Genomic DNA, 13,228 nt, shown 5'->3' with positions numbered 1-13,228 from the left:
TTTTTAAAAGAATGGTCTACGCTCACACTTGAATGGACTGAAATCTGACTTAGGCTCTCTGTCACCCCACTCAGCTCTTGCCAAGATCACCATTGATGTTCTTATTGCTAAACCTCATGGCAATTTCTCATCCTTGTTTTATTTGAACTCTCACCAGCATTTCACACTGTTGTCCATTCATGCCCTGTTTTCTTATTTTCACGTGGTTTCCATAACACCAACATTCTGATGATTTCTCACCTACCTCTCTGTCTTCTGCTCATTCCTTTGCAGATTTCTTCTTCTCTTTGTTAAGGTAGTGTTTCTGACAGATTGGTTTTGAGCACATGAGAAAGAGGCTTTTTGAAAAATCCAACAGAAGGAGTAATTTTGGTTGAGATATTTTATAAGAAAAAAAAAAGAATGGTTCCCTAACCATGTTTAGAATGGATACAAAAAGAAAGAACATCTGGTTAAAGATCATTAGGCTAGTCAATCAGCTGGGTGGGTAACCCTAGCTTCCCAGAAGGAGTTCTCAGTCTTATTAAAGTCTGTCAGAAAACTGTTCACGCACTTTATCAGGAATGCTAATTGCTTCCCAGAAGGAGTTGTAAATTACATCACACAAAAAATTTCTGTCCCAGACCAGGTTTGAGTCCATTTTCTTTCTCACTTTCAGTCTCTTAAACGTTGGTTTTCTTTAGAGTTCTGTCCTAAGCCATCCTCTAATTCTACATATATCCCTTGTGTGATCTCATCTGCTCCCATGACCCCCAAACACATGTCTGCACAGCCAGTTTCACACCTGACTTTCAGACTTGTATCTCTAAAAGCCTCCCGAACATTCCCTTAGACTTCCCACATGCATTTCCAACTCAGTGTTTCCCAATCTGAACTCATTTTCCCTCCCACTTTGTGCCTCTTCATCTGTCTCCAGTCTCAGTTAGTGGTACCACCATCCGCAATTGCCAACCCGAGAGCCAAAACATCATTCTTGACTCTTGCTTTTCCCTGACACCTCCTCCACTACTGTCAGCAATTCAAACTATCATCAAGTCACTTCTACATCAGGTTTCATCTCCCCATCCCTACAGACAGGGTCATCCTCTCAGTGACCTAAACCACTGTCTAACTGGCTTTCCTGCCTCCAGCCTTATCTTCCTCCAATTCATTTCCTACTCAGTAGTTAGTGTGATCTTTTTAGAGCAAAGTCCATGTCATTTGTCAGAATCATAAATGATCATGCTATTCCCATTTAAAGCCTTTAATTCCTTTTTTTTTTTTTTTCTGTTTACTCGAGGATAGAAAGTCCAAACTCAGCAACACAGACTATACGGAACTGATTTTCTGATTCCTACTCACTTTTGCTAGCCTTCCTTCCAAACTCTCCTCCAGTCCCATGCCTGTTTACTTTTCTTCATGGAATCCCTTGAGAAATTTTGAAAATGCTTATCCCTACCTAACCTTGGGTATTTCTTCCCTATTTACAATGTTTCTTTGGGCTCATTCAAGTTTCAACAAAAAATCTTATCCTACTTCCCTAACTCCCACCCTTCTCTGTGCTTCCATGACACTCAGCACTATATCTGTATTGTCACTTCTCTCACTGTTTTGTACATTTTTTGTATCCCTCATTAGACTATCTGTGATTCAAAGATTTTGTCAGTTGTGTCCTCTGTGTGTCCCTAGTATCGGGCCTAACAGTTGGTAGGCACTTAATAAATGTTTTGAATGAGATGAATGATCATTATATCCATGTAATTAAATAGTCTCCAAAACACTATTTTAAAAACAGATTGTAACTTTCATTCTTGTTTTCTTATACTAAAAGTAATAAATATTATTATTATTATTTTGAGACAGTCTTGGTCTGTTGCCTAGGCTGGAGTATAGTGGCGCTATCTCGGCTCACTGCAAACTCCGCCTCCCGGGTTCAAGCAATTCTCATTCCTCAGCCTCCCAAGTAGCTGGGATTATATGCATGCACCATCACGCCCAGCTAATTTTTGTATTTTCAGTAGAGACAGGCTTTCTCCATGTTGCCCAGGCTGGTCTCGAACTCCTGGTCTCAAGCGATCTACCTGCCTCGGCCTTCCAAAGTGCTGGGATTACAGGCATGAGCCACCACACCCAGCCAAATATTATATTTTAAAGAAGCCATACTTAAAATGAGAATCACCAAAAATCTTTTAGTCACAGACTATCACCACTAAAATTTTGTTGTATATTTTTGCTGGTTTTTGTATGTTTGTGTAAGTGCATCTCTATGTACCTAAGTTTTTTAAAACAAATGTGATTATACTGTAATTTTATTTTGTGACAGTTTAATTTATCCATAGGGTTGGGCTTTGGGATTATTTCTACATTGTTTGCTAGTATAAAGAGTGCTTTAGTGTATATCCTTATTGAAGAGAGCAAAATCACCTGGTGGCCATTGAACAGGCCCGGGAGACAAAAACTCCTTACCTGAGGAATTTAGAAGGGAGCAAAGACCACCTGGTGACTATCAAACAGGCCATCCAGAGGCAAAACTCCTTCTCTGGGGAAAATTAGAAGTAATTCGACTTCCCTATTATCTAAAGCAGGCATCTGGTTTCAGATTTCTTTCCCTCAAAAAAATGTATAAGTAACTAGAATTTCTATACATCTCCAGAATGCCATGCCAAAACTCGTTGTGCAAGCCTTGCTGACATTAAGGCACCAAAATGTCTACAAATGGAATCATCTATCATGACCTACATGGCTAATGTGGTCCAAATTACCCATAAATGCTCCTAAGGAAAAATCCACCACTGCACTCAGTCCTCTTGCTGAGGCACCCAGCTACACTCTTCTGTGGCGTTTTCTTTCTAATAAACTTTCCTTTTTCAAACCTATACTGTTGTTGGTACATTCTTTTTACCAACCTGCTAGTCCACCACTTCCCAATGTCGGGGCTCTGACACCTCACCCAGCACTTATAGCTACAGAATTGTATTGATGGTATAATATTCCATCTATAAATGGAATTTACCCTGATTCCTGAATTTTTTTTTTTTTTTTTTTTTTTTTCTTGAGACAGAGCCTTGCTCTGTCACCCAGGCTAGAGTGCAATGGTGTGATCTCGGCTCTCTGTAACCTCCACCTCTCGGGTTCAAGTGTTCCTCCTGCCTCAGCCTCCCAAGTAGCTGGGACTACAGGCATGCACAACCACATCTGGCTAATTTTCATATTTTTAGTAGAGACGGGGTTTCACACGTTGGTCAGGCTGGTTTCAAACGCCTAACCTCAGGTGATCTGCCCACCTTGGCCTCCCAAAGTGCTGGGATTACAGGCGTGAGCCACCATGCTGGGACTCTCATTCCCGATTTTTAAAATTAGTATGCATTTACATTTTTCTAAATTTTTATTTATTTATTTATTTATTATTTTTATTTATTTATTTATTTTTTTGAGACGGAGTCTGGCTCTTTTGCCCAGGCTGGAGTGCAGTGGTGCAATCTCAGCTCACTGCAAGCTCCGCCTCCTGGGTTCACGCCATTCTCCTGCCTCAGCCTCCCGAGTAGCTGGGACTTTAGGCGCCCACCACCACACCCGGCTAATTTTTTTTTGTATTTTTAGTAGAGACAGGGTTTCACCATGTTGGTCAGGCTGGTCTCAAACTACTGACCTCAGGTGATCCAACTGCCTCGGCCTCCCAAAGTGCTGGGATTACAGGCGTGAGCCACCGCTCCCAACCATATATAATTTTTTTTATTCAAGTATCTGACCATTCTTAGGATGGATTCTGAAAAAGGTAAATTACTAGGTCAAAGTATTCAATGTTTTGGATTCATTTTGCTGAATTGCTTTCTACAAAAGTTGAAAAATTGCTTGCTACAAAAACATTTCTACAAAATGTTTTAATTTAGATTCTCCACTATCAGTGTATTAGGGGCCATTTGCCCAACATAGAGCTGGACTCTATGGAAGACTAGGGCCATGGCATGCCCTTGAGGAGATATGTCGTTGGTGAGATACATAACACATACAGGAAACAAAGATAGTTTGACACATATAAGAATACCACAAACAAATTGGAGATAGGAAATCCTATCAAATGCCAAAGTCTGTTGAGAATGTTTAATAAAAGAAGTAGAATAATTAAGACCAGAAGTAGAGAGAAAGAATTGGAGACTCTGGGGAAGCAGATGATGAGTTGGGGAAGGTATCCAGAAAATCTTCGCATGGGGGAATGGGAAGGAGGAGGACTAAAAATTATTGAATGTTTTGTATGTATGTGCTAGGCAATGTGCTAAGCATTTGACACGTAATGTTTCATTTACTTCTCACAACAATCCTGTGATGTAGGTATTATTATTTTCATCGAGATGTGAATGATGTGAAACATTGAGTTTCAGAGGTATTAAGTAACTTGCTAAAGATCACAAAGCTGCTGAGAGGTGGCACCAGGTTTGACCACGCTAGTTGGGTTCCAAAGGCCACGCCCTGAAGTACATCACTCAATTGACTCATTGCAAAGTCTGAAACATTTATCTAATGAGGAATTGTACACACGATTTGGTATCAGTGACTTGAACCATAGTTGGCACTCAGTAGATGCTTGAGGGAAAAAATGAGGACAGAAAGAATTCCACATGCTAAGGCTTATTTCAGACATCAGACATGTCAAGCAGGATCTAAACACCTACTTAAAAATATGTGACCACGGACTTAAGTGTAAAACGTAAGCTATAAAACTTTTAGAAAAAAATAAGGGAAAAATGTTAAGATCTAGAGCTAAGCAAAGAGTTCTTTTACTTGATTGCAATAGCACAACCCATAAAAGGAAATATTGATATATTGGATCTCTCAAAATTAAAACTTTGCTCTCCAAAAGATCCTGCTAAGAAGATGAAAAGACAAGCTACAGAAAATATTCACAAACCACAAATCCAACAAAAAACTACTATCTGGAATATATAAAGAGCAGTCAAAACTCAAAAATTAAAAAATCAAATAGGCCGGGCACGGTGGCTTACGCCTGTAATCCCAGCACTTTGGGAGGCCGAGGTGGGCAGATCATGAGGTCAGGAGATTGAGACCATCGGCTAACACAGTGAAACCCTATCTCTACTAAAAATACAAAAGATTAGCTGGGTGTGGTGGCACGTGCCTGTAGTCCCAGCTACTCGGGAGACTGAGCCAGCAGAATCACTTGAACCCGGGAGGCGGAGGTTGTACTGAGCAGAGATCACACCACAGCACTCCAGCCTGTGCAACAGAGCAAGACTGTCTTAAAAAAAAAAAAAAAAAAAAAAAAAAAAATCGAATAATTCAGTTAGAAAATTGATTTAAAAAACGTGACCAGATATTTTCATAGAAGACATGCAGATGGCAAATAAGCACATGAAAAGATCTCCGACATCATTAGCCATCAGGAAAATAATGTAGATTTCAACTTCGATGAGAAATCACTACAGTTACTATCAGAATGGCTAAAATAAAAATAGTGACAACATTAAATGCAGACAAGGATGTAGAGAAACTGGATAACTCATAATTGCTGGTGGAAACTTAAAATGGTCCAACCATTCTTGAAAACAGTTTGGCACTTTCATATAAAACTAAACATGCAACTCCCACATGACCCATCAATTGTACTCTTTGACATTTATTCCAGAGACACAAAATCTACGTTCATATAAAAGCCTGTGCTCAAATATTCATAGCAGGCCAGGTGCAGTGGCTCAGGCCTGTAATTTCAGTAATTTGGGAGGCCGAGGCAGGCGGATCACCTGAGGTCAGGAGTTCGAGAACAACCTGGCCAACATGGCAAAACCCCGTCTCTACTAAAAATAACAAAATTACCCAGGCATGGTGGTGGGCACCTGTAATTCCAGCTACTCGGGGGGCGGAGGCACAAGAATCACTTGAACCCGGGAGGCGAAGATTGCAGTGAACCACGATCATGCTACAGCACTCCAGCCTGTGCAACAGAGCGAGACTCCGTCTTACACACACACAAAACAAATATTCATAGCAGCTTTAATGATAATAGCCAAAAAACTGGAAACGACCCACTTATCCTTCAATGAGTGAATAAACAAACTGTAGTACATACCACAAAATATTACTCAGAACTAAAACACAATTAAATATTGATATATACATGAATCTCCAGGAATTATGCTGAGCTAAAAAAAAAAAAGGCAATACCAAAAGGTTTCACACTGTATGGTTCCATTTAATTAACATTCTTGAAATGGCAAAATTATAGAAATAGAGACTAGACTAGTGGTTGCCAGGGATAACGAGGGGCTCGGGAAGGAGAGAAGTGCACATGTCTGTAAAAGAGCAACAGGAGGGATTCTTGTGATAATGAAATTTTTATAAATCTTGATTCTATCAATGTCAATATCCTTGTTGTCACATTGTACTATAGTTTTGGAAGATGTTACTATTGGGGGAAACAGGGTAAATGGTACATGAGATTTCTCTGCATTATTTTATTATTTATTTATTTATTTTTTAAACTCTTAAGTGCTGAGAGCACTCCTTACCCAATAGGTAGCTTCTGGCTTCAGCCGCATTCTTTCTTTCTTTTCTCTTCTTTTTTTTAAGACAGAATCTCACTTGGTTGCCCAAGCTGGAGTGCAACGGCGCAATCTCGGCTCACTGCAACCTCTACCTCTCGGGCTGAAGTGATTCTCTCACGTCAGCCTCCCGAGTAGCTGGGACTACAGGTGTGCACCACCATGCCTGACTAATTTTTGTATTTTTAGTAGAGACAGGGTTTTACTATGTTGGCCAGGCTGGTCTCGAACTCCTGACCTCAAGTGATCCACCTACCTCAGCCTCCCAAAGTGCTGGGGTTACAGGCATGAGCCACCACCCCCGGCCTGCATTATTTCTTATAACTGCATGTGAATCTACAATTATCTCACAATTAAAAGTTTAATTAAATATATATATATATAGTAAATTAGAAGAGAAAAAAATTTAAACACTAACATATTCCTAGAAAGTAACCTAAAAATACTTAGAAAGTAACCTAAAAGATAAAGGAATTTCATTATTTCATTCAACAGAGCCACATGAATGAAAAATTCATGTTGGCCACAGGTTATGCTGATGTATACATTCCTGAGACTTCTGTTCTGTTGCAGGAAGGCATGCCCTTTCAGTACTAGTAGAAACAGAGGGATAAGCAGAGCTGCAGAGGTAGCGAGAGAAAATGGAAACAACAGAGAGAATGGTTCTTCTTAGAGCCCTTTATAAATATTCTCTGTCACCTGGCTATCTGTTTTCTACCCAAATGACCAAAAGGAATAAATGACTGTGCCCTTTCTGTGGTAGAGACCCACCAGGGACCTGAGGGCAAGGGAAGAATCTAAGTCTTGCCTCACATATGCCAAATCTTACCTAATCTCTCACACATATTTCTCCACTCTAGTCCCCAAGGCTTCACCCTGAATGCCCTCCTCACCCTCCCAGAATCCCATCCCCCTAGCCACCTCACTACCCAGAATGGAGCATCCACGCGCACATCTAACATATCACTGCCTGACTTCTAGTCGTGGATCCAGTCTACTAGGTCACTCTATAACATTCATCTTAGTTTTAAAAAACATGAGAGGGACATTGTTGGCAAAAATCCACGGGTAATGAATTCTATGTTCTAGAAACAGTGAAACTGAACTATTTCAATTTGAAAGTAAGAGCTGGCAAGAAACCAACAGAGCAAAGTCCTCTTGGGGGAAAAACAGGCTGGTTAGTTAACTTGTAGGTCTGTAAGGTGGGCAGATTTCTTTAAAAAGCAAACAAAGCAATTTTAGACCTGAGAGACTTAATTGCTATCCAAGGCCAAGAATATGAATAATGTTATACAAAAACCTTGCTCAAGTGAGAATTCTGCAATCGAAGCATTCTGACTCTAATAGCTAAAGTTTAAAGGAGAAGACTGTAGAAAAGGATGTTTATTTATCCACTCATATATTATTATATAAACCATTCATGGTATTGAGATATAAATCTCATCTTTTTTTTTCACTGTGGTAAAAAAAGGTTGATGCTTTTCAGAATTTGTATGTCTAAGAAAAAGAGTCAGGCTAGGCGTGGTGGCTCACGCCTGTAATCCCAACCCTTCAGAGGCCAAGGCAGGGGGACTACCTGAGGTTGGGAGTTCGAGACCAGCCTGACCAACATGGAGAAACCCCATCTCTACTGAAAATACAAAATTAGCCGGGCATAGTGGCACATGCCTGTAATCCCAGCTACTCGGGAGGCTGAGGCAGGAGGATCACTAGAACCCCGGAGGCGGAGGTTGCAGTGGGCCGAGATCACGCCACTACACTCCAGCCTAGGCAACAAGAGCAAAACTCCGTCTCAAAAAAAAAGAAAAGAAAGAGTCAAGCTGCTTTTGTAGGTTACAGATAATGTTAGGATTCTTTTGCATTTGTTCTTCCCTCAATAAAATGAGAAATTTTTTTATGCATAAGGTAAAATTAGAGAACTAATAATGGCTTAATAGCAGTTCTAGATCACTTTGTAATGAAGGACAGGAAAGGCATATATAAATATAATTCAAAGATAATAAAACATTTATTTGATTTAACCCTTTCCCTTTCTCATATCTCTCCCTATCCACCTAAAATATTAGCAAAGAAGTGGGAGAAAGTCACACAGGAAGACAAACAACAAAGTAAAGAATCTGAGAAAACTTCACCTATGTCATCTTTCTAATTATAAACATCATTGTAAGCATCATTGGATGGACAAAGATTTATATATAAAAATTCTCATTTTGGCCAGGAGCAGTGGCTCACGCCTGTAATCCCAGCACTTTGGGAGGCTGAAGCGAGTAGATCACCTGAGATCAGGAGTTTGAGACCAGCCTGGCCAACTTGGGGAAACCCCCTCTCTACTAAAAATACAAAAAATTAGCTGGGTGGCAGGCACCTGTAATCCCAGCTACTCGGGAGGCTGAGGTAGGAGGATTGCTTGAACCCGGGAGGTAGAGGTTGCAGTGAGCCGAGATTGCGCCACTGCACTCCAGCCTGGACAACAGAGCAAGACTGTCTCCAAGTCACATTTTCAAATAGTAAAAATTAAAGAGTGCAAATACCTACTAATGGTAAGGAAAAGGAAGAAAGGAAATTCATGTGATACCAGTGGAAAAGTAAATTGTTATAGCCTTTTAGAAAAGTAATCTGGCAGTATTTATTCAAATAAAAAAATATACTATTCAAACAAGAAGCCTGATGTAAGCAAAGAGTATCAAAAATTTTTTTCCTAAAGAAAATAAAAGCAGGTAAGGACTATGCTCTAGACTCCTCATATGAAAGCACAGAATAATTTTCATGTAAATAATCAAAACGGAGAGAACGCATTTCGAACTCCCTGACCCCTCTTACAATGTCTATGGGGGCCTAACCCTGTGATCCTCAAGCCTTGCCCTTCTCTTTATATACCAGCCCTTCAGGTCATACCATCTCTCATCTGGTAACCATTCAATGATGTTTATGGACCCCTGTATTGTACAATGCATCTAAATTCTTCCCTTTCTTCACTCTCTTCCTCCCACCCCACCATACAATTATGTTAAAAATGGCTAAGTCTGGTTAACTCTGGATCTGCGGTGTGTCTTCGCCTGTCCCTTTCTCCGCATTCCTACACCTGCTATCCTGACTGGGCACTGTATTACCTTTCACCTGACATTGAATAGTGTAACTGGTTTTCCTGCTTTTTTTTTTTTTTTTTTTTTTGAGATGGAGTTTTACTCTTGTTGCCCAGGCTGGAGTGCAATGGTGCAATCTCAGCTCACTGCAACCTCTGCCTGCTGGGTTCAAGCAATTCTCCTATCTCAGCCTCCCAAGTAGCTGGGACTATAGGCATTCGCCGCCATACCCGGCTAATTTTTGTATTTTTAGTAGAGACGGGGTTTAGCCACATTGGCCAGGCTGGTCTCGAACTCCTGACCTCAGGTGATCCATGTGCCTTGGCCTCCCAAAATGCTGGGATTACAGGTGTGAGCCACCGTGCCCCGCCGGTTTTCCTGCTTCTTTATGCCTCCCTGTTCCAAGTTAGGTTACACACTGTGACCAGCAGTCCTCCATGAAACTAGGACCATGATACTGTCCTGTCCAGGACACTTGATGCCTCCTCACTAGGTAGAGAGCAAACCCCAACTCTCTGGCACAACACTCCAGGTTTCTGAGTACCTGGCTCTAAACAGGATCTGAACTTGCAGCCCCGGCGCCTTTGTGCATTGAAGCAGTGTCCTGAGTTGAATAGCATTCCTCCAAAATTTATGTCTGCCCAGAACCTCAGAATGGGACCTTATTGGGAAATAGTGTTTGCAGATGTTGTGAGTTAAGATGAGGTCTAGTTGGATTAGTGTGGGCCCCAAATTCAATGACTGGTGTCCTAAGAAGAAAGGCCGTGGCCGGATGCGGTGGCTCACACCTGTAATCCCAGCACTTTGGGAGGCTGAGACCTCTGAGACCTGGGGTCAGGAGTTGGAGACCAGCTTGGCCAACATGGTGAAACCCTGTCTCTACCAAAAAAACAAAAAAAACAAAACAAAAAAAACTGGGTGTGGTGGCACGCACCTGTAATCCCAGCTACTTGGGAGGCTGAGGCAGGAGAATAGCTTGAACCCGGGAGGCAGAGGTTGCGGTGAGCCAAGATCACGCCACTGCAATCCAGCCTGGGCAACAGAGACTCCATCTCAAATTAAAAAAAAAAAAAGAAGAAGAAGAAGAAACGCCATTTGAAGACAGAGAGGCACACAGAGTGAAGACAGCCATGTAAAGATGGAGGTAGAAATGGAGTGATGCAGCTATAGGCGAAGGAATGCCAAAGATTACAGGCAGCTGCCAGAAGCTAGAAACTGTAGAGAAAGGATTCTTCCTTAGAACCTTTAGAGGGAGCACGGCCGTGTGGACACCTTGATTTTGGACTTTCACCTTCTAGAACTGTAAGAGGTCTATTGTTTCAAGTCTATAACAATAGGGAATTTGTTATAGTAGTTGTAGAACACTAACATAGGCTGGGTGCGGTGGCTCACACCTGTAATCCCAGCACCTTGGGAGGCTGAGGTGGGAGGATGGCTTGAGCCCAGGAGTTTGAGACCAGCCTGGGCAACATAGTGAAACCCTGTCTCTACACAAAATCAAAAATTAACCATCCTCTGGTCCCAGCTACTTAGAAGGGTGAGACGGGAGGATTGCTTGAGCCCAGGAGGTCAAGGCTGCAGTGAGCCATGATCTAGCTCACTGCACTCCAGCCTGGGTGACAGAGTGAGGCCCTTTACCAAAATAAATAAATAAATAATAATACAATTGGTTAGGAATTTTTTAGTGGCAAAGAAGAAAAAGCAAAAACCTCAATTTAGCTTAAGGAAAAAGAAAAATGTATCATAAAGATATTACTGTATTCCAGGGAATCCAAGGTCAGAAATGCAGCTAAGACTCATGAACGTCCAGAATCAGAGACACACAGGCCACCAGGGTTCTCTATCTATGACATTTCTCTCCTTTGTATCTGCCTCAATTTTTTCTCTCTTTTCCTTTCTCTCACTCCTCTCTCTCTCTCTCGTTTCTCTCTCAGTCTCTCTCCCTGCGTTTCTCAAAGTCACAGTTATCAGTAGATTCCAGGTTTATCTTTCATACCCAAAGGGAAATTGACTACTTTTTCTCAGTTTCAGTTCCAAAAGTCTCAGGGAAGAACTGATTGGTCTGCTGGGTAAGAATTCCGCCAATATTCACATAGCCAATACTATGTGGTCAGGAGGTGGGATCTCATGGTATGGAGAAGATGATTCGTCCCTGTGGATGAAGTGGTGCTGGGATGGGAAGGGAAAGAAACCATAGGTCTGTGATATTCATGCTTTCCTTTTTCTGGAAATCCCTCTTTCTCTTATTCTTTATCTCTGCTTGTTGAAATTGTACATGTCTTCCAAGGTCTGGCTTAAACATCACCTTTCCCACAAAACATGTCAGTCTTTGCCACTAGAACATGAATTCTCAAAAGCAGATACAATATATCTTATTCCTTTCTATATTCTCTTTCCCTAAGCAAGCCTCAGATGTTTGTGGATGCTCCTTGAAGCCTTCCTGGGTCTACCAATTCAGAATTCATCCCACCCATCTCCAGGCTTCTATGATACTTTGAATTTCTTTTACAGCACTTGCCATCTTCTGTCTTTTTTTTTTGTTTTTTTTGTTTTTTGTTTTTTTTGAGATAGAGTCTTGCTTTATCGCCCAGGCTGGAGTGCAGTAGCTCAATCTCAGCTCACTGCAACCTCCGCCTCCTGTATTCAAGCGATTCTTCTACCTCAGCCTCCTGAGTAGCTGGGACTACAGGCACGTGCCACCCTGCCCAGCTAATTTTTGTATTTTTAGTAGAGACAGGGTTTCACCATGTTGGCCAGGCTGGTCTTGAACTCCTGGCCTTAGGTGATCCACCTGCCTCGGCCTCCCAAAGTGCTGGGATTACAGGCGTGAGCCACTGCACCCAGCCCTGTCTTTTCTTTGAAGATACTTCTAAACATGTTTCCCCTCCTCTCCAAGGTGTCAGGTCATTGTAGACAGGGTCCAGTACTTTGCACATGACAGTCAGGCAGTAACTTTGTTAAATATAATTCCCCCTCCCTACCCCCTCGAAAGTCCAATTAATATGTAAAGTTAGTTTCAATGGAAATATAATTGCATATATAATGCTAATGTATTTTGAGTCCCAGCATAGGTCCTAGTTTCTACTATTCTCAACTCACATGATGGGCTCAAACCACACCTTCTTTTTTGGGACAGAGTCTCGCCCTGTCGCCCAGGCTGGAGTGCAATGGCGTGACCTCAGCTCACCTCAACTTCTGCCTCCTGTGTTCAAACGATTCTCCTGCCTCAGCCTCTCGAGTAGCTGGGATTACAGGTGCACATCACCATGCCCAGCTAATTTTTTGTATCTTTAGTAGAGACAGGGTTTCACTATACTGGCCAGGCTGGAAACTGCGCCTATTATTTTATTTTATTTCATTATTTTTTTGAGACAGGGTCTTGTTCTGTCATCCAGGTTGGAGTGCAGTGGCAATCACGGCTCATTGAAACCTCTGTCTCCTTGGCTCAATCAATCCTCCTACCTCAGCCTCCTGAGTAGCTGAGACCACAAGCACCCCCCATCACACCTGGCAAATTTTTTGTATTACACCTTCTCGCATAATGTAGTGAAGATCCCTCTTCTACCATCGTGGCTGGGCCTTGGACGTTAGTGACGAGAGTAAAGACATCCT

Source organism: Pongo abelii, chromosome 3, assembly GCF_028885655.2.
Source record: "Pongo abelii isolate AG06213 chromosome 3, NHGRI_mPonAbe1-v2.0_pri, whole genome shotgun sequence".
Taxonomy (NCBI): domain Eukaryota; kingdom Metazoa; phylum Chordata; class Mammalia; order Primates; family Hominidae; genus Pongo; species Pongo abelii.
Note: the sequence above shows the minus strand (reverse complement) of the source record.